Source organism: Procambarus clarkii, chromosome 57 (assembly GCF_040958095.1).
Source record: "Procambarus clarkii isolate CNS0578487 chromosome 57, FALCON_Pclarkii_2.0, whole genome shotgun sequence".
Taxonomy (NCBI): Eukaryota; Metazoa; Arthropoda; class Malacostraca; order Decapoda; family Cambaridae; genus Procambarus; species Procambarus clarkii.
The window spans coordinates 16,684,313-16,706,257 of record NC_091206.1 but is presented as its reverse complement, the minus strand read 5'-3'; the positions used below and the strand labels follow the sequence as shown (position 1 = coordinate 16,706,257).

The 21,945-nt window shown below is 39.4% G+C and overlaps 1 protein-coding gene across 1 annotated transcript in view; it reads left to right on the top strand.

The window, feature by feature from the left end:
- Positions 1 to 21,945, top strand: part of LOC123744939 (protein turtle homolog B) — a 535,220-nt gene that overhangs the window by 289,503 nt on the left and 223,772 nt on the right. The window lies entirely within an intron of this gene.

The window sequence follows — 21,945 nt, the reverse complement described above, 5'->3', positions numbered from 1 at the left end:
AGTAAAGGTCTCTGGGGCTGAGACCTGGGATATCGTTAGAGCAAATGATGCTCAAGCGTGGAATATAATAATACTTTACTATACACATTAATATCACATTACATAACTGTACACAGGAGAAGCATATCACATAATATATTACCAGTCAGGAGCTAAATCTTACATGCCCCCCATGATGTTGTTGCTTTAATGTAATTACCGGTGGTAGCTCCAGTTTTATCCCAGTGCTCTCTCTTGTATGTGTCGAACCACTCCCTCTCGTGTATATATCCAACCACTCCTGAACATGTATATCCAACCACTCCTACTCATGTATATCCAACCACTCCCTCTCGTGTATATATCCAACCACTCCTGAACATGTATATCCAACCACTCCTACTCATGTATATCCAACCACTTCCTCTCGTGAATATATACAACCATTCCTTTTCATGAAAATGTCCAACAAATTATCTTTCGTGTTTATACAACTTATCATCGAAACCTTCCTCTGCATCCTCTTCACTTACCAAGTATGATGCATATCTGCAGCTCTGTTTCCAGACGAGTGTTTAATTATTAAATCATTTTTTTCTAGATCTAAAAGTCGTCAACCTGAATTCATTGTTATGTCTTATGAGATTTGTAAATGTGTCTATAAACCTATTTACACATTGTTTTACTCCATCAATTTGTTAATTTTTTTTTGTTATGTTGACTAAATCTTCCATTGAAAAGCGATCATCGCTTTTTGTCAGTCCACGGAGATCACTTCAGCAACTAACATTGCCAAGAAGGATTTTTTTACTTCTGTGTTTATCTTTCAAACACGCTATCTCTAGCACCGTAGCAGCTAGTCTCCTGGCTGCTACACACACACACACACACACACACACACATACACACACACACAGAAGAATATGGGGAGACATGATCACTACCTACAAAATTCTCAGAGGAATTGACAGGGTAGACAAGGATAAACTTTTAAAACAGGTGGTACGCGAACAAGGGGACACAGGTGGAGACTGAGAACCCAATTGAGCCACAAGGACGTTAGAAAGAAGTTTTTCAGTGTCAGAGTAGTTAACAGATGAAATGCATTAGGCAGAGATGTGGTGGAGGCTGACTCCATACACAGTTTCAAGTGTAGATATGATAGAGCCCAGTAGGCTCAGGAACCTGTACACCTGATGACTGACGGTTGAGAGGCGGGACCAAAGAGCCAGAGCTCAACCTCCGCAAGCACAACTAGTTGAGTATACACAATTAATTCTTTTCATTTTTGATATTTTGCAATATTGCCAAATATAACATAATATCATGCAATTAGTAGTAGTAGTAACAACAGATATTTTAAATAACTCGACCAACAAAAGCACCATTTACTATATTTGTAATACAGTTTCGAATGACTGCATTGTGGTGTAAAAAGAAATTCTATAATACTACAATTTCATAATAATTACCTGTTATACTGTCATCCTTCTGCAGGTACACATAGTACCATATCGCTCCTGATAGAATCATCATCCGACTGTCTTACATTCCATTACATTCATCAAAGGCCTTGAATCCAATTACCGATATGTAGAACACTATGACATGGAAGATATATCACAGGCTTGCAGCTCGAATATATTCGCTATATAATAGTGCCTCGTGTCATATAACATGCATTATTTTATCTTTCTGGGAACGAGAGATTGTATGTGTCATAATAAAACTCTTCCCAAAGAGTTTTATACTTAGGAGAATTCAACCAAACTTTGCATGTCTTTTCAGCTTTGACCCTATATTTGCAGTGTACTTTTTATGAGATGTTTTGAACTCGGTGTATAACTACAAGGAACTGATAAAAAATTGCAATTTGACTTGAAAAGGGTCAAAAGTTATATGTTGCTACAGTTACTAAACCCTGTCTATTATATTCGTTTAAGCTAAAGCCTTTTCTTAAGATGTAATAATTGAAGACTTTTGCACTGATACCGCCATTCTCATTTTTGCATTTCGGTTCAAAAGAGTAATCCCAATGACGAGGTGAAACTGTGCGTCACAGGATATTTAGGATCAGCTTGGTGTTAATGCACCAACTGAACTCCTATTAGTAATCTGGAAAGTTAGACTATAAGACACAAGAGTTTCTTGAGATTAAGGGTAACTATGCTCTATTGTGAAGGAATGATAGTTTAATACCCCATTGGAGCCACCGTCAGCTTCTTGATCTTACTACATCTTAGGCATCTTGACCTTTCCCCACCATCATATTTTTTACCTATATCTCCATGACATCTGCCTTAACCTCTCTGACCTTATCCTACGTTAACCTCCCTTCTCTTATCCATCTTTTTTGTAGCATTTTATGTACAACAGATTGTGTGTTTAGGACCTCAAAAACCATACGGTATCAATAAATGACATAGTAACTATCTACAAGCATATACAAATCCATGCTGTCACGGAGGTAAGGGTATACAGTTTCATACGGCCTCTCAAACGAATATAAAACGAATATTAACACACACAAACACACAAACACACTCATATATGCACAACTGGTTAATCAGTGTATTCAAGTACACATTTAGCAAACAACGAAAGAAAACACTCAAATGATCACTCTCAAGTATACTTCATTATCAGACACAGGCAATCTGCCACACACACACACACACACACACACACACACACACACACACACACACACACACACACACACACACACACACACACACACACACACACACACACACATCCAAACACAAAGAAACACAAGAACATTCCTCCACTCCGCGTACATTGCAGAACTTTTCATAACTTCTAGCCTGGTGTCACTCCGCATCAGTGTCTTTGATATTCGAGTTCCAGAAAAAACTCAGAAACTGTGGCTTTGTTGAACTTTTACCCTATTCAGCCTCATTCTTTATATATCTTATTTTCCTCTCATTTTCTTCCTTAATTCCTCTCTTCTCTCCTCAACCTAACATGTCATGAGGTTTGACAGGTGAGTGGAAAAAAATTGCGAATGTTACGGAATATTGCATCTGCCCTTCAAACTTATCACTTCCTTCTTTTTCTTTCCCTATCTATAACCACGCTTCTCATTTCCTCCCTTGCTTTCGTTCTCCCAGTTCCATCTTCCTCTACCTTCCTTCTTCCTTCCCTTCAATTCCTTTCCCTTTCTCTCATTTTAACTTGATCACTTGAAACGACTTGCACGGCAGGACCAAGAAATATGCGGATTCTCCCCTGCGCCGTATCTCACCTTTCCCCTCATACTTAATCCTCTCAACCAATCGCGTCTTCTACTTTAGGTTATCCTATCATCTATCTTTCAACGCTCCACATATCTTCATTGTAACACCCCTGACTCCTCCACTCCCCACATCCTTTCTCGCTATCTCAGGTGCCTTCTGATCTCTTGCGCGACAACATCTGGTTTGAGGAACACTAGAGAACAGGTATGTAAGGAGAGAAAGAGGCGGTAGGTTGAGAATCAGAGAAAGGATGGACAGAAGAAATGGGCATTATCGGGAGGATTCAGTGAGAAAAAGGGAACAGGGGAAATAAGAAAAATGCAAAAAGGAGAGAGAGAGAGAGAGATAATATGAGACAGAGAGAATAAGGATAGAAGGAAAATAACACTATACTATAAACACTATAAATAAAACTATAACACTACAATACCCTATATGCACGACTTAGCTGCACTACAACGTACGATGTAGAGCAACGTAGATATAAGAATTGGATTATTCACTGTGTGTGTGTGTGTATGAGTGTGTGTGTGTGTGTGTGTGTGTGTGTGTGTGTGTGTGTGTGTGTGTGTGTGTGTGTGTGTGTGTGTGTGTGTGTGTGTGTGTGTGTGTGTGTTTGTGTGCGTGTGCGTGTAACATGAAGATGCAATGCACAATAGCCTGGAAAATGACATTTTATTAACTTGAATCATCGGAGATTCGATCCCGAGCATGAAAAATACGAGATACTCAATCGTATTTCTCAGGCTCACGTTAGACTCTGTGATAATCCAAATACATAATACATATGTATATAAGTACTAAATTTCTGTTAAATTCACAACTTCTTTTCGATTCATCCGTCACGTAAATGATATCTCAATAAAATATATGTAACTTATTTTTTTTTAAGAAATTAGAAACACATATTCCTGCTTTTATTTTTTCCTTGGTAAGAGTATTAGCTAGAAAACACAGGGGAAGGAAGGGAGAGTAACGAGAGCTAACGGAAGATCTAACCATGGTCTCGAAGGACGAGTCTGGTTGAGGTTATCAAATAACGTCTTTCTCATTGATTATTGGATGTTGTGTAGTGTTGCCTTCTGAACCTTAATGCTGTGTGTGTGTGTGTGTGTGTGTGTGTGTGTGTGTGTGTGTGTGTGTGTGTGTGTGTGTGTGTGTGTGTGTGTGTATGTGTGTTTGTGTGAGTGTGTGTGTGTGTGTGTGTGTGTGTGTGTGTGTGTGTGTGTGTGTATGTGTGTGTATGTGTGTGCGTGTATGTGTATTCACCTAGTTGGATTCACCTAGTTGTACTTGCGAGGGTTGAGCTCTGCTCTTTCTCCCGCCTCTCAACTGTCAATCAATCAACTGTTATTAACTACTATTTTATTCACACTCACACACACACACCTACAGGAAGCAGCCCATAACAGCTGTCTAACTCCCAGGTACCTATTTACTGCTAGGTAACAGAGCATTAAGGTGAAAGAAATTCTGCCCATTGTTTCTCGCCGGCGCCGGGAATCGAACTCGAGCCACAGGATTACGTGTACAGCGTGCTATCCACACAGCCACCAGCGTGTATGTGTGTGTGTGTGTCTCCACACACATATTGAATATATTGAGCACAACAGAATTATTACAATTGCTAATTATCTTATGGATATTTTCCATTTTATGTAAATACCTTTGTACCATGAAGAGGGGAAAAAAATACTAGACAATTTAGTCTCTTTATTCTATTATATCGTTTCGTCAATACTATGACATCTTCAGGAATATATGCAAAGTACTGAGAACTGAAAGTAAGGGAAGGTAATTATCAGGAAATAAATGGCTAAGAAATCCCCAAGCCATTACAACTAAATAGCACTTGGTAGGGAAAAGAGGATAAGAATTTATGATTAGACGAAGGAAAGAAATAGTGCCCAACCACTTGGATGGTCGGGGACTGAACGTTGACCGGCAAGAAGAGACCGACGATCTACCGTCCAGTTCATGTGGAAGACCAAGCACACTAAAATTACACGCAACAATTTACATGTGTGTTTTCCTGAAAATATCACCTTGATGGCGGAAAGTTCTGATAGCCTGGAAAAACTAACTGGTCTAGTGTTTCATCACCCTCTATGTGGTGGAAAGCACCCTCTATGTGGTGGAAAGCACCCTCTATGTGGTGGAAAGCACCCTCTATGTGGTGGAAAGCACCCGCTATGTGGTGGAAAGAATTTACCTAAAATGGATAATGTACATAAGAAAATTAGCAACTGTAATAATTCTGTAATTGTGCTCAATTCCATGTTTACTAAGGAAAAAATGCTCTCAAAATATACATTAATTGTTCTATAGCATATAAATGTAACTAAAAATATGCTTTACTTTTCTGTTTGAAGGTTGCCTAAATTAAATTAAACATAACGTATACATAAAACATTGTTGTAAAAATAATAGTAAAGAAATAAACTATTAAAAATTTGCCACTATTTGAACCGCAAAATAAATTTGAATTTATTAAAAATTAAGTCATATTACATAAATCCATAAATACCTATATGTTGTAATGCATAACAGGTACTGATAATAATAATACCATTAACGTTAAAAATCGATAATAAAAATATATGGGATTTGAAAAAGACTCCTACAGGAATTTACTGTTCATGAAACTAATTAAAATATTATGAATAATTCTTAGACCTTTACTGCCCACAGACTTCACAGTTTTTAAATAGTCTGGCTGATATCTTAGAAATATTATTATTATCTAACTTCATGCATTTTTTCATTTAAGATTCATGCATTTTCAGCATTAAACCACATCTGCATCTGCTAAAAAAAACATATGGTTTTACGATTAGCAATTTAGTCAATTTCCGTACAATAACTGTTAAGTTAATCGGACGATAGTTCACTTGTGTCAAACTATTGTGCAATACGTTTAACTTATTTAAAAAAATATATAAGTATAAGCGCCTCTCTCTCTCTTGTCTTAAAAATCGGCACCACATTATCATCCATCCACGACTTTATTGATTTATTAAATATGCAAGACAAGATCTCCTTAAGCGCTTCCTTTCATACTTTACATACCTTAGGAAATATTTCGTATGGCCGTGGGTACTTAATTAGCTTTAATTTCACTGTTTGTTTCATAACTTCTTCTCTAGTAACCACTGAACCAATCACCTTTTACTCTTCCAAATCTAAAAGATCCGGTCAGATGTGGGAATCTTCACTCATCTTAAATTCTTCTCTTGTAAATATGTAGACAATTTATTTCATTAAAACACTACTCATTTCTTTGTCATCGTCAGTCACCTGGCCTGTCAAGTTTTTCATGGCCAAGTTTTTTCTCAAACCTTTGTATGATATATCAGATGAAATATTTAATATTTGTCTTTGGCTGTCCTGTCATACGTGCGTCATTGTTTTTTTCCACTGTCCCTATTTCATTTTTAACATCTCTAACAAGTTTGACAATTTGTTGTTCTAGATCAAAAAAATATCCTTCAACCTTTTGAACAAAGCTTAAATCCCATTGTTATTCATATGGGGTCATTGTTATTCGACCTACTGGTATATGGTATACTATATGGTATACTGCGTTCCTGAGCTGAATAATATTTAGTATTTTAAAGAATATTTTTTATGTAAGTTATAATTAAAATCAACATAGTAATCCCTTGTCACAGTACCCACCGGTAGATCTGTGAAACGTATCGAGAACACATCTAACATTGCCTTAGGTCGTAACTAATTGTAACTCAGAGACACTTTTCATACTCAGATTTACCTGTTTCAATATTTTGAAAGAGATGTCTGGTACTTTCGTGGTTTTTCATAATATTTATAAACGCTGTACTGCTTCGGCCAGTTGTGAATCAGATTTCCAGGAGCAAGTGTGAATATATTAAACAAGTGTCAGTTGAATATATTACCCGCTCTTTTTAATATTATTAGTACAATTTACTAACGTTTAAAATCACTTCTGCATCTTAATCGTTTATGTATATGCTTATACAAAAAAGATACCAGGACAGACCATTGAGGCTCTCCACGTGCAACTGTTCTCTCATCTCGAATTTGGCCCATTTATGTTGATATTCTCTTTCTTGTGCAACACACATTACTTAATCATGTTACGGGGTCCCCTTCAGTACCGTGTTCCTCTACCCTACATATCAGTCTTTTTCGTGAAAACGTGAAATGCATTATTACAAAAGTTTAGGAATATATTATCGTAATCGTCACTGTTACTTTAAATACTTTTGAAAAGAATTAGCAAAAAAAAAAAAATCAACTAATTTCACAAAATATTTCCTAGTGCATATATTACTAATACCGTTTGTTATACACATTATTGAGTTTCTTGTTAGCATCTTATTATTAATAAGGGCTTACTTATTTTATCGTACACAAAAAATTCAAAACATGCTACACTGTCTGCTGTAAAACTAAATTCTTACCGCTTTGCAAAAATTGGCATTTCAGATTGCCTTGATCTGTAACTAAACTGGATAGATTTTTTGCACATTGTCATAATCTAGGTACAGTCAGTGGACAACACAGGTAACTTCTCTCATCTCATAAATATGTTCAGCTCATATACAGCTAATCCCTTTGGAACTTTTCCCACTTTCTTTTATCTCCTGTACTCTTTGAGTAGGATTTAAGAATTTACCACTCACACTCATGTTTTTGAGTTGCTTTGTGAATATGTACGTGATTCTTAGCCTCGTGATGAAAATTACGACATTTGTTGCTTTACTGAAAAACACATTTATCATAAACAATTATCTTTAGAAAATTGCTAAATTGCTCTCTAAATGTTCATCAAATGTATGCAGATATATGTAAGATTTCCGAATTTCATATAATTAAGTTCTCTCTAATATTTTGTCAGGAATCAGAAATCTTTTAAATATTCAGGCCTCGTGTAAAACATTTGTTTGTATTCTTCACGTAGTTATCAAACATAGTCATCTACTGATTTGAAAACTTCTAATTTGTAATAATATATATTAAACAAAGTGACAAAGAGTGAAAGCTTAATATAAAAACGCCCAAGAAAAGCTGAAAAAGTATTGTATACTTTCTCACACTAAAGCAACACCCCTTTCCCACCTCCTCCAAACTATTACTCTCCCTCAATATATTTCCCCACCACCATTCTCTTGCCAAAAATATGGTGCAGGAGTGGGCGGGCCTTCATAAATCCCGGTTGCAAGGCCAAGTAATCTGCCCCCAGCATCTTGCTAACTACTGCCACCCCTCCATATACCTGCCTAACCAGAATAAGCAAAGATTCCTCCTCTCTCTCTCTCTCTCTCTCTCTCTCTCTCTCTCTCTCTCTCTCTCTCTCTCTCTCTCTCTCTCTCTCTCTCTCTCTCTCTCTCTCTCTCTCGCTCACTCGCTCGTTCTCTCATCCATGCACATTACTCACTTGAGATAACTTTTATCTCTCCTTTTTTGACTAGCGTCTTCTATATTTTCACTTTCCCTTTCTTTACCAGAGAGTTTAACTGTTATTTTGTGAATCAATGTTATAAATTAATGAAAATCAGATAGAATGACAACTAGAGACATTGGCACGAAGGGAGAGAAGAGAGAGATACAATACAAGTGGGAGAAGAAGTGGAAGACGAGAAGCGAGATAGGTAAACATATGAGCAACAATCACATAGTGAAACGTGGCATGCAGGTAACGTAGACTTTTACTGAATATTCCGCTGGCGCATTGAACTGCTACTATATTTATTCTTGTGTTCTTGATGATATCAGACTACTGATTACATAGTCCTTTATGAATAACCATCCGGTGAGATGGGGATTTTTACCAGTATGTAGTTAGTTCTTGACACGCTTTGTACTCGTACTCTCTCTCTCTCTCTCTCTCTCTCTCTCTCTCTCTCTCTCTCTCTCTCTCTCTCTCTCTCTCTCTCTCTCTCTCTCTCTCTCTCTCTCGCTCACTCGCTCGTTCTCTCATCCATGCACATTACTCACTTGAGATAACTTTTATCTCTCCTTTTTTGACTAGCGTCTTCTATATTTTCACTTTCCCTTTCTTTACCAGAGAGTTTAACTGTTATTTTGTGAATCAATGTTATAAATTAATGAAAATCAGATAGAATGACAACTAGAGACATTGGCACGAAGGGAGAGAAGAGAGAGATACAATACAAGTGGGAGAAGAAGTGGAAGACGAGAAGCGAGATAGGTAAACATATGAGCAACAATCACATAGTGAAACGTGGCATGCAGGTAACGTAGACTTTTACTGAATATTCCGCTGGCGCATTGAACTGCTACTATATTTATTCTTGTGTTCTTGATGATGATATCAGACTACTGATTACATACTCCTTTATGAATAACCATCCGGTGAGATGGGGATTTTTACCAGTATGTAGTTAGTTCTTGACACGCTTTGTACTCGTACTCTCTCTCTCTCTCTCTCTCTCTCTCTCTCTCTCTCTCTCTCTCTCTCTCTCTCTCTCTCTCTCTCTCTCTCTCTCTCTCTCTCTCTCTCTCTCTCTCTCTCTCTCTCTCTCTCTCTTTTGCACATTTCTCTTATATACCTTTTCTATGTAAATATGTATTTACATCATACCTAACATTAAGATAATGACAAATTAATACAATGCTGTCCATTTAAAAGATAGAGTCCGAATGATCACACTAATAATAATAAAAAAAAGAAAATAAAAACATTTATAACAGTGCATGAAAGTTCTTAAAATTAATTGGAAATCTGTGTGTATGGTTTCTCGTCTATCATCCTACGTTGCTGCATCACCAGAAACCTCCATCACTAAACGATACAGAATATTTAATTTTGTTTTGATCCTAAGTAAATTGGAAATGGCACATCTCCTTTTAGGCGTGCATAATTTTCCATTTGCATTATATTTTATAAAGAATTCTTTTTAGCGGCGTGTCATCTCGTAAAATATTTGTCTAAATTCATTGGTATTATGTGTAATTATTGTTTATTTTTGTCAATTATTGCAACTTTTAATTATTATTAGTTTAATTGTTTTTTATTGATAAGTCTGATTGCATTATTTATCAAGTTTTATTGCGTCCCGTCGTATTTACCTTTTGGGAATTGGGAAAAAAATATATGAGAAAGCAGTGTGTGTGTGTGTGTGTGTGTGTGTGTGTGTGTGTGTGTGTGTGTGTGTGTGTGTGTGTGTGTGCCAAGGCGAGCCTCCACCGTCACTCACTCAGGGCAGAAACATTTAACAAGTGCCTCTGTGTTTGCTTCATCATTGTCCTTGCTGCTCCACAAACATCTGAAGGATTCTTCCTCCTTCTTTGGGAGTCTCTTCTTGCTTTAGGAGTTTCCTGTTGCTACTTTACGAGTTTCCTGTTGCTTTAGGAGTCCCCTGTTGCTGTAGGAATCTCCTGTTGTGTATCCTGTAATTTATGCCATTGCTGCTGGCATTTACATTGCTTGAGGTTTTTGCTGCTGCTTCAGATGGTGCATCTCTTATGGTTACTGATTCTTCTGTTGACGCTGATGTTTTATTTACCAAGATCTGTTGGCTAATCTGTTGAAGCTTCAACTCCTTTGTTAGTGTTTCAGCTGTTACTATTGTTGGTCCTACAACCATTACTGTTGCCTCTGCAAATGTTGTAACCGCTTCGGTGGCCGTTCTTGCTTCTGCAGCCGTGTTGTTGCATCATTACTTGTTCTCTGAAGCGCATCTGGTTCTTAAAGGTGTTCTCTGTGTGTCTCTGCACTTGCAATTAACTTGTGCATAACTGTTGTTCTTTGACAGACAGGAGGGACTCTCTGTAGGTTGTCATCTATTCCTTTCTTCCTGCCGATGGACGTAACTAGATTACGTTTTTCATGTGGTAGAGAAGTAGATGAGTTTGAAAAAGCAGAGGAAAGGAAACAAGAGCATTGCAACACAGAACAGTAAGATAGCAGGATGAGGGAAAGCACCCTCTATGTGGTGGAAAGCACCCTCTATGTGGTGGAAAGCACCCTCTATGTGGTGGAAAGAATTTATGAGCAGTAAAGGACAGCATGAGAGCAACAAATGTTTACCTGGTTGATACCTGGCTGATGGGGTTCTGGGAGCTCTTCTGCTCCCCAAGCCCGGCCCGAGGCCAGGCGCGACTTGTGAGGCTTGTAACGTGTATATTATTTTATCTCTCTCTCGTCTCCTTTCTAATGAGTACATTTGGAGAGCTTTGAGACGATCCCAATAATTTAGGTGCTTTATCGCGTGTATGTATGCCGTATGTGTTCTCTGTATTCCCTATATTTCATCAATTTATCCGGCTCTGAAGGGGGAAGTGAGTAATGAGTAGTACTCAAGACGGGACAACACAAGTCATTTGAATAGTACAACCACTGAGATGGGATCCCTGGATTTCAACGTTCTCGTAATCCATCCTGTCATTATTCAGGCTGACGCAATATTTGCTTGGTTATGCTCCCTAGAGGTTAGGTCATCAGTAGAGGGTGTGCAGGTTGAGGGCAGTATGAGAGCTACAGATGAGCAGCAGAAGATAGAAGGAAAGCTGCAGCTGAGCAGCATATTGATGTATCAGAGCTGCAGCTGAGCAGCATATTGACGCGTCAGAGCTGCAGCTGAGCAGCATATTAACGCATCAGAGCTGCAGATGTGCTGCACAGGTCAGAAAGATAGCTGCAGATTAGCAGCAGAAGGCAGCATGAAAGCTTCAGATGAACAGATGAACAGCCAGAGAGCAGCAGAGGACGACCAACATACTGGAGCTTGCAGTTGAGTGTCGAGTCTTGCTTGAGAGCCTCGCCCACTGCCAACGGGAAAAAAGGTTTAGTAAAGATTTGATGATGAAGAACCATTCATTCCAGAGCGCCTTGAACTTGCCCGTTTTCTGGGTGTGTGTACTCACTTAGAGCGAGCGTTCGACGCGCTCTGAGTGGCAGCTCCGTCAGTCACCCACGTCTTCACGGAAGATTTCATATATATATATATATATATATATATATATATATATATATATATATATATATATATATATATATATATATTGGTGTATACTGGCAGCAGGTTTTCTTTCAAACATGTTTCATTGAATATGACCGCATATTCTGTATTTATTATTTTCTGGTTTAGGGCTTCTATCCCTCTAACTATTTTCTTAGCATCAGGGCTTAATTGGAATAGGAGTTCTCCAAAACTCATTTTCGTACTTTTAAGGTGAAGAAAAGAAGTGATTTACTATAGAGTGTATTACACTTATTTGTATAATTTGCACGACGTTTCGAACCTCCATGGTTCATTCTCAAGTGAACAGATCTTACAATACTAGTTGATTTTATACCCGCATTAGGTCAGGTGATAATACAATGAAGGTGAAAACATGGGGGGATACATAAGGGATAAACATAGGGGCTGCAGAAGGCGTATTGGCCCATACGAGGCATCTCCTATCTAAACACAAAGATTAATCCAGTGTAATTGGCCTGTTATGTTGGACATTGTCTTCTGTGTTGGCATCGATATGTTCTTGTCTTGTCCTTACTCTCATGGTGGGTAGAGTAAATAGTTCCGTGATTTGGGTGTTCATAAGAATAGAGCGACCTACCATGAACACCCAAATCACGGAACTATTTACTCTACCCACCATGAGAGTAAGGACAAGACAAGAACATATCGATGCCAACACAGAAGACAATGTCCAACATAACAGGCCAATTACACTGGATTAATCTTTGTGTTTAGATAGGAGATGCTTCGTATGGGCCAATACGCCTTCTGCAGCCCCTATGTTTATCCCTTATGTATCCCCCCATGTTTTCACCTTCATTGTATTATCACCTGACCTAATGCGGGTATAAAATCAACTAGTATTGTAAGATCTGTTCACTTGAGAATGAACCATGGAGGTTCGAAACGTCGTGCAAATTATACAAATAAGTGTAATACACTCTATAGTAAATCACTTCTTTTCTTCACCTTAAAAGTACGAAAATGAGTTTTGGAGAACTCCTATTCCAATTAAGCCCTGATGCTAAGAAAATAGTTAGAGGGATAGAAGCCCTAAACCAGAAAATAATAAATACAGAATATGCGGTCATATTCAATGAAACATATATATATATATATATATATATATATATATATATATATATATATATATATATATATATATATATATATATATAATATCTCTCTCTCTCTCTCTCTCTCTCTCTCTCTCTCTCTCTCTCTCTCTCTGAATCTTGAAGAATTTCACCTCCCAAATGATACCTTATATCTGGCCTCCTGCTCCCTACATCTATCTGCATTACATTACATATGCTGGGGCTAAACTCTAACATCCATTTGTTGGACAACAATGTGTGTATGTTTCTGTACTAACCTAATTGTGCATATGGGGGTTGAGCTTCGGGAATTTGATGTGTGTGTGTGTGTGTGTGTGTGTGTGTGTGTGTGTGTGTGTGTGTGTGTATGATTTAGCTTCAGGTGTCTCTCTCTTTAGCTCCTTCCTCTTCCTACTTTCCTATACACTAAACATTATCTGCATAATTCTGACTATTCTGTGTTCTAAGGTACAATCTATGAACCTTGTCCCTCCTAATTCAATCTACTATCCTCAACATGTTCAGGATATCTACATCTTAGATTATATTGTCATGATTAGATCTCCTCTTCTCTTGAGCTTTACCAGTATCGCGAGATCGGGTTCTTGAGGCCTTCCTTCGTTATTCATGTTCTTCAGCTCTCGCGAGACCGTGTTCTTGAAGACTTTCTATGTTCGACACCTCTTAGTAGTATTAGTGTGTTAGGAAAAATGCAGACTTTTCAATTTTCTTTGCTCAAGGTTCTGCAAAGCAATCTCGATGATTGCAAACCTTGCATGATATGCAGTTGTTATCTGATATTACGAGCTTCGGGGGACTGGTCTGATGCGATGTCTGCTGCCATGACATCATTGCTGAAGACCTGGAGCTGCTCTCCTTCAAGGTGATAGGTTGCCTCAAGCCTCTCTCTCCTCCCATACCACATCCTCATTCCTTTGCACGTGTTAGAGAAGATTTCAAGCAACAGTAGTCTTTGCTCCCCCTTTATTTCTGTCGAGATCTCATTGTGTTATTTTGCAGTAGTCTTTGGTTTTTATCCATCTTAGTAGTTTTGTATTTGTATATTTGGATATGTAGCGCTCTGTTCTTCAGGATAGGTCTTTAACACATACCTGGAGCATAACAGTTCTTCTTTTACCAAATGTTATCTTTTCCTTCCTCGCTACGATTGTTTGCACTCTATCTCTCACTTTATTTATCGGTTGTAGTTTAAGCTTGTAATATCGTGCTGTGTCTTTATTTTCATCGGTATCCCTTTGTTTTCACTTGATCTGTTTTAAGGTCACACTGCGTGACAGGTTTTTATAAATATTTGTGATATTATCTGCCTACATTATGTCCTATTGTTCTCCTGTCTATCAGGATATCAGGATGAAATAACTGCACACACGGCATCTATTAAGAACACAATATATCAGTATCCAGGGCGACATATTGTCCGATCACAGTGTTATGTTCAACTCTATCAAGAGCTCACACAAACATATATATCTATATATATATATATCTATATCTATATATATATATATATATATATATATATATATATATATATATATATATATATATATATGTATATATATATATATAATGTTTGCTAGCACTATATATATATATATATATATAATGTTTGCTAGCACTTTATTTGACTTGCCTCCTTCAAAATCTGGTTCTGTACCTTGCCCGGTTGAATAGACTTCTTCACATTCTACCTTGTTGATGTCTGTGAATAGTGCTCTCTCTCTAGCATCATCATCTTCACCAACTCAAAAATCTTCCTACTGGTATGGCTAGGCAGTGTCTGTGTTTGTCTGTGTGTGTCTGTGTATATCTTGGTGTGTGTGTGTGAATGTGTCTGCGTATGAGTACCACCGGTTCCCTAATGTAATGGCTCCCTACGTATTTTCTCCGTCAGGTCTGTTAAGATGACTACTATTTCCAGGTTGCAACTGCAACATTTATCTAATTTCCAGGTACCTATTTAGTGTTAGGAGAAATATGATGAGAACAGTTGCATCAGGTGAAAAGAAACGCTGCCCAAACTCTTCTGTCTTACGCATTCTGTGTTTGTATATGTGCGTGCGACATTCAACATATGTTTATACCCATTTCAAAAATTCGTACTTGATGTTTTGAAGTTAATGGATGCAAGCAAGCACCAGTAAGTGTTGTCAGCCAGATATATATATATATATATATATATATATATATATATATATATATATATATATATATATATATATGAGAGAGAGAGGAGAAAATGGTGAGAAAGACTGAATGAGTAAATTTACTTCTTCGTCAGAGTAAACATTTGAATAAACTCTTCTCCTTCCTCTCCTCCCCCATCCCCCATTCCTCTTCCCCCTCCTCCTCACCTCTTTCCCCCCCCCTCACCTCGTCTCCCTCACTTCTCCTTCTCCCCCCCCCCACTCATTCCTCTCCCCCTCCCTCTATTCATTTTTTATTCAACTTTTTTCATCTCTTGAGTTTTAGAGGTACTGATACTGGGGCATGTTTACCTTGGCTCTCAGTCTGGCCACGTGACCTCTCACTCTCTCTCTCTTTCCACTCACCTTTATTGGTCTCTCTCACTTCATCTTTACTGCCTCTTCTATTCCTTACCACTTATGTATGCCTCTTCCTTATCTCACTATAACTTGTCCTTCATTATTTTTTTATCTTCTTTGCAAACTTATTATTTTTCTTCCCTGGCCATCTTAACATTACCTTAGTATTCACTCATTTACCCTATATATTCTCTCCCTGTTCTCCAACACTTCTTTTTTCCTATCATTTTTATGGCCCTCTACACTATAGCTTTGTTATGACCTGTCAAGACATGACCAATTTATGACCTTCCACATTAACACCATCTTATGGTGCACAAAATCATCGTAAAGTTTTGTCTCCACAAAATGTGTTTTTCACTGCCCATGACACCTCTGAGGCTCCACTTATTCCCATACAGTGACCATTTAATGCCCTCCCATACAATGACCATTTAATGCCTTTCCATACAATGACTATTTAATGCCCTTCCACGTAATGACCCTTTAAAGCCTTCCATACAATGAAACTTTTATGGCTGTTCTTTCCATGAAATTATACTGTCCTCTTGAATTACAACTTATTGACCCTTTTCAATACGACCTTTTTTATGACCAATCTTAGAATAACTATTTTGTTCCCTTCCATACTAAGAATATTCATGGTCACTTATTGTCATGCTTATCATGGTCATTTGTGTTCATTTTCATCATTGCAATTTATTTCCCTCATTCACAATCACAGTTTTTTTTTATCTTCCTTGAATAGCCTTTTCTTCACGGTTCTGGGCATTTTAACCCCCTTGAAGTTTAAGATTCCTTCACCTTGACCATTTGTTGACCCTTGATACCAATGATTAATTGATACTAGCTGAAGGTGAAAATTAATTATCCATAATTATCCAGGTGAAAAGTGGGGCACATATCCTCACTATGAACGGCTTTCGTGGGTTTAATACCTTCCCTTTGGTAATATTTACTCGACAGACGAAATAACTGAAGCAAGGCAACTCATTCCTTTAACTCTTTCTTTGGGGAATCTTATTATATGCTTTTTTTGTCTGCCTTTTATTCATCCACTTTCTTTTCTCTCTCGATTTGTTTTTCTTCAGCATCGAATTACGTGTATTTAATAATTTCGTCTCTATTTCTTGTGTTCTTATTGTTATTGTTCTCAAACTTCCTTCGTACACTCATTCTCATATTATAATCTTCTTTCGCTAACCCATTTCTGTGTTCATATGTCTGTGCGTGTCTCTCTCTCTCTCTCTCTCTCTCTCTCTCTCTCTCTCTCTCTCTCTCTCTCTCTCTCTCTCTCTCTCTCTCTCTCTCTCTCTCTCTCTCTCTCTCACTCTCTCCCACATTCAGTCATTTTGTCCCCTCTCTCTGTCCTGTCATTCTTGCTCCCCTCTCCTTTTTCTCCCCTTCTCTCTCAGCCGTTTCTTAAGTCTCCCCCTCCCCTTTTCCACCACATTCTAAGATGCCAGGAGTCACCCACCCGTTCCCCTTCAATCTCCCTCCCTCCCCCCCTCCCCCTAATGTCCTGACACGGGCGATGCGAGAGACCCACATAAACTTTGGCGTCGTATACATACAAACGCCACATTGAGGGTGGGCACTGCTCCCTCCAATGGGCTACTTGAACGAGCTCCGAGCCCGACCTCCCCCATGCTGGACGCTTCACGACAACACATCCACACACACACACACACACACACACACACACACACACACACACACACACACACACACACACACACACACACACACACACGCCCACCCGGGGGCGCCATATTATAGACGGTTGAGAGGCGGGACCAAAGAGCCAGAGTTCAACCCCCGCAAGCACAACTAGATGAGTACACACATACACACACACACACACACACACACACACACACACACACACACACACACACACACACACACACACACACACACACACACACACACATGTACACAAATTTAGAGACACAAACATACACTCCACAAGCAAAAGTGCACATTGACAACGATTTAAGGGCACATTCAAGCAAGATGTCTCTGCCTATGCATTGTTTAATAAAGTTCTTATCCAGATTACGATATAGATGGGATGTCATGCATAAAGAACTTAACAGAGTTCTAAGACAGAATAGCCGGGATTATAAGCGTGTTCGAGAGGAGTAAACTGATTGGCTCGTCCTGGTAGTCCAGGATCTCAGTCGACATTAGCTGGACAAGTCAAGCCACTGACATTGCACTGTACGAGAGGTTCGTATACAAATTATAAGAGGTAGTAGGAGTAATTGGAAGCGCGGTAAACTGCCGGAGAAAATTCTCCTTCGAGAGGTAGCAAAGAATTGGAGTAAAGTTGGGTTATGAAATAAAGCGAAGCACAAAGAGGCATTCCGCCAGAACCTGCATTAGAACCGATTCTCTTCTTATTCAAAATCATTAATTTAACTAAAGAAGTGGAGTCTTACACGACTGATAACGAGCTAAGAAGATGTAAAGTGACACTCTTTTAGATCAGTGAACAAACAGAAAGAGGTTGAAAGAGAGCAGGCATGATAAGAAGCAAGACGGAATCTATTGCCATGGATTACCAGTTGCTGAACTGCGAATCAAAATCTGATTCTCGTTGTGCACGAATTCCTGAGAGAGTACACCTGCTCGCAGAGCCTCACTAGTCCATCTGATTCCATCATTTAGCATCTATCCGCCTTCCTTCCATAATCCATGAACACACATGAACAAATCCACAAGGGCTGTGACGAGGATTCGAACCTACGTCCGAGAGCATCCAAGATCATGTGGGTTGAACACACATATTCAACTTCACTTAAGATTTAAGCTGGTCTCTGTAGTTCAGAAACCACCGCCAGTCCTTGAAAAGGGAGTGTGGGAAAGACAGGTGTTGGGAAGGGAAAAGAGAGATGAGAAAGGTGTAAATAAGAAATGAATGGTTGAGAGAGGCATATGAAAGAGTAATAGAAGTCATGTGACGAGATACAAAGAAGGGGGGAAAGTAGATGACACAGAGGAAGGAGATTTAGAGTAAGGGGAAAGGGAGGGGGGGAATGAATAGGTGAGAGTGGAATGGCAGGGAGAGGTCTGAGGGAGAGGGCCGAGTGACTTACTCGTGTAGTGGGAAAGTGGGCCGAAAGAGTTTATCATGGCTGCTGGTATGGCGGGATCCAGGATTATGTCCCTGAACAGATTTGCATAATGAGTCTCAACCATGACATACTGGGGTAGGCAGGGCACAGATAGCCATGGAGGAGACTTGCAGGGCTAAGGGTGGTTGCTGGGGGAAAGATGGCTTGATGGGGAGGGGGAGTTTGAGAGTATACAGGGACGGTAGTAAAGGGAAACGCAAATGAGTGAAGGGAAGACATTAGGGGAACTCAAATGAATGAAGGAAAGGCATTAGGGGAAGAGCAGGTGAGGAGAGGGTTGAAGAGGGAGTAAGCAAGGGTGGTGATAGGAAGGGAAAGGTAAAAGGGAACATGGTGTGAGGTTAGTCATAAGTGGCGGTGACATGTTGATAGATAGACATGAGAAGATATGGTGTTGTCTCGGTAATGTTTGCAGGAGTGTTGGTTGTGGTTGTTGCAAGTGTTGGTGGTGATGGTGGTTACAAGTGTTGGTGGTGATGGTGGTTACAAGTGTTGGTGGTGATGGTTACAAGTGTTCGAGGTGATGGCGATTAGAAGTGTTGGTGGTGATGGTGGTGGTTACAAGTGTTGGTGGTATTGGTTGAAAGTGTTGGAGAAAGTTCCAAGAGATTGTGGTTTTAAGAGAACTAGTAATGGCTGTAGTTGTACTACTAGCCATTGTAATAATGCATTTTGTAGTAAGGTAGTCGTTACAGAAAATGGTGGCGGTAGACATCATAATACTGATAGAGGTTGCTGTAGTGTTGATTGGAGTTACTGAAGGAAGTTGTAAACGAACATGTAACCATGAATGGTGATGATGGTGGTGATGGTGGACGTGATGACGAGGGCAATGTTGCTAGTGATGGTGCACTCTCCTTGTGTTCGACAGTTTGTTAAAGCGGTAACGAGCCTTGTAAACACACGAGGACAAAGGCTGGTGTTTGATGCCTCCACCAGATCGATGACAGGGAGAGTGGCACAAGCTGACCCGTCAAGAAGTGAGACGAACACGGAGAGTATTACCAGTGTATGTTGCAAGTAGCAACGTTCTCCTGACGTTGGTGGGGAGAGAGAGAGAGAGAGAGAGAGAGAGAGAGAGAGAGAGGGGAGAGAGAGAGAGAGAGAGGGAGAGAGAGAGAGAGAGAGTGGTAGAGAGAGAGAGGGGGGGGAGAGAGAGAGGGGGTGCAAAGAGAGAGAGAGAGAGAGAGAGAGAGAGAGAGAGAGAGAGAGAGAGAGAGAGAGAGAGAGAGAGAGAGAGAGAGAGAGAGAGAGAGAGAGAGAGAGGGAGGGAGAGGGAAAGAGAGAAAGAGAGAGTGGTAGAGAGAGAGAGAGAGAGAGAGAGAGAGAGAGAGATTAATAAAGTCCTCACAGCTAAAACGTCAGCTACAATTAAAATCTACTCTTATCTTGGTGTTTGTTCTAAATATATAGATGTGGACGGGGCTAGACAGCCATAGAAGACAACTAATTGTCTGCATTGCTCAGCCTTGGATGAGTCCGGGGTTCATTAGTCTTCAGCAGTGGAGAGATGACGACGGCTGCATTGTTAAGTATAATACTAATGTTTGCAAGATTTGCTACCTGGTCGTACTAATTGGACATCCAGAATCAGCAATTTAAACCCCAAGGAGCTCAGTCAGCAGCAGAATACCTTTGGGTACATCATTTACTAGTGAATCCCTCTTAAAACGCTAATTGATTAGTCTAACTTGTATTTGGAACATGATCTTTTAACAATTGTAGATATTCGAGAGCAAAAGGGAGGTATCCACATGAGCATATGGATATATAACGAACCGATATAGGAATATAATTTCCAGAGTATATATATGGGAATATCAATATAATTCTTACTCAACTCTAGTTATAGTTTATCAAAAACGGAGTGATAGAGAGAGAGATAGAGGGAGGGAGGGAGAGAAAGAGAGAGAGAGAGAGAGAGAGAGAGAGAGAGAGAGAGAGAGAGAGAGAGAGAGAGAGAGAGAGAGAGAGAGAGAGAGAGTGAGGGAGAGACAGAGAGAGATAGAATGTCACATACAAGCGAGCTAAGGAGAGAGAATCACTTGTAATCGTGGGCTGGAGAAACGTTCCATTACCTTTAAGTATCAACACACTGCCACTGCAGGTGTGTGTTGAGTTTATAAACATCACGGACATCAAATGAGAATCCGCTATGAGGCGGATTTGAGCTCATGTGCCTATAAAAACCCGATAATCCTCCATACAGCACGGATTTATCTTTTGATCTGTATTCGATATTTTTGTTACCCATTTAAACGTGCTGGCATATACACTGATGTTTCAGAAAGCATTATTTGAGAACAAATAATGTATATTGATTTATATTATTTGGTTAAATGTTATTTTGATTTGCGGGAAAACAAACGTTTTGAACGCCGCTTCTAAGTGATTGCACAACGTAAATTGTCACGTGTTTTTTTAATGCACATGCTTATGTATAGTTGTAATTAGGTAAATTAGACACATACACTAACACACACGCACGCGCACACACACACACACACACACACACACACACACACACACACACACACACACACACACACACACACACACACACACACACACACACACGCACACTCCAACTTATTCTCCTTTTACCTCTCTCCTCTACTTTTCCCCAATCCTTCTTTCTCTATCACTCCCCCCCCCCTCCCTCTTTCCTACCCCCGTCCACTTTTCTGCCACGATCAAACATTCTATCTCTCTTACTCTCTCTATCACCTCCCGCCTAACTTCCCCTCCCTTCTCCACCCACTCTCTTATTCCCCTCCTCTTTCACCTCTCCTCCACTCTCCCGTCCACTCTCCCCTTCTCTCTCTCTCTCTCTCTCTCTCTCTCTCTCTCTCTCTCTCTCTCTCTCCCCCCCCCCTCGTCTTTTCAAAGATCAACCCCCTCATCTTCTCTTCGAATATCTTTCTTCTCTC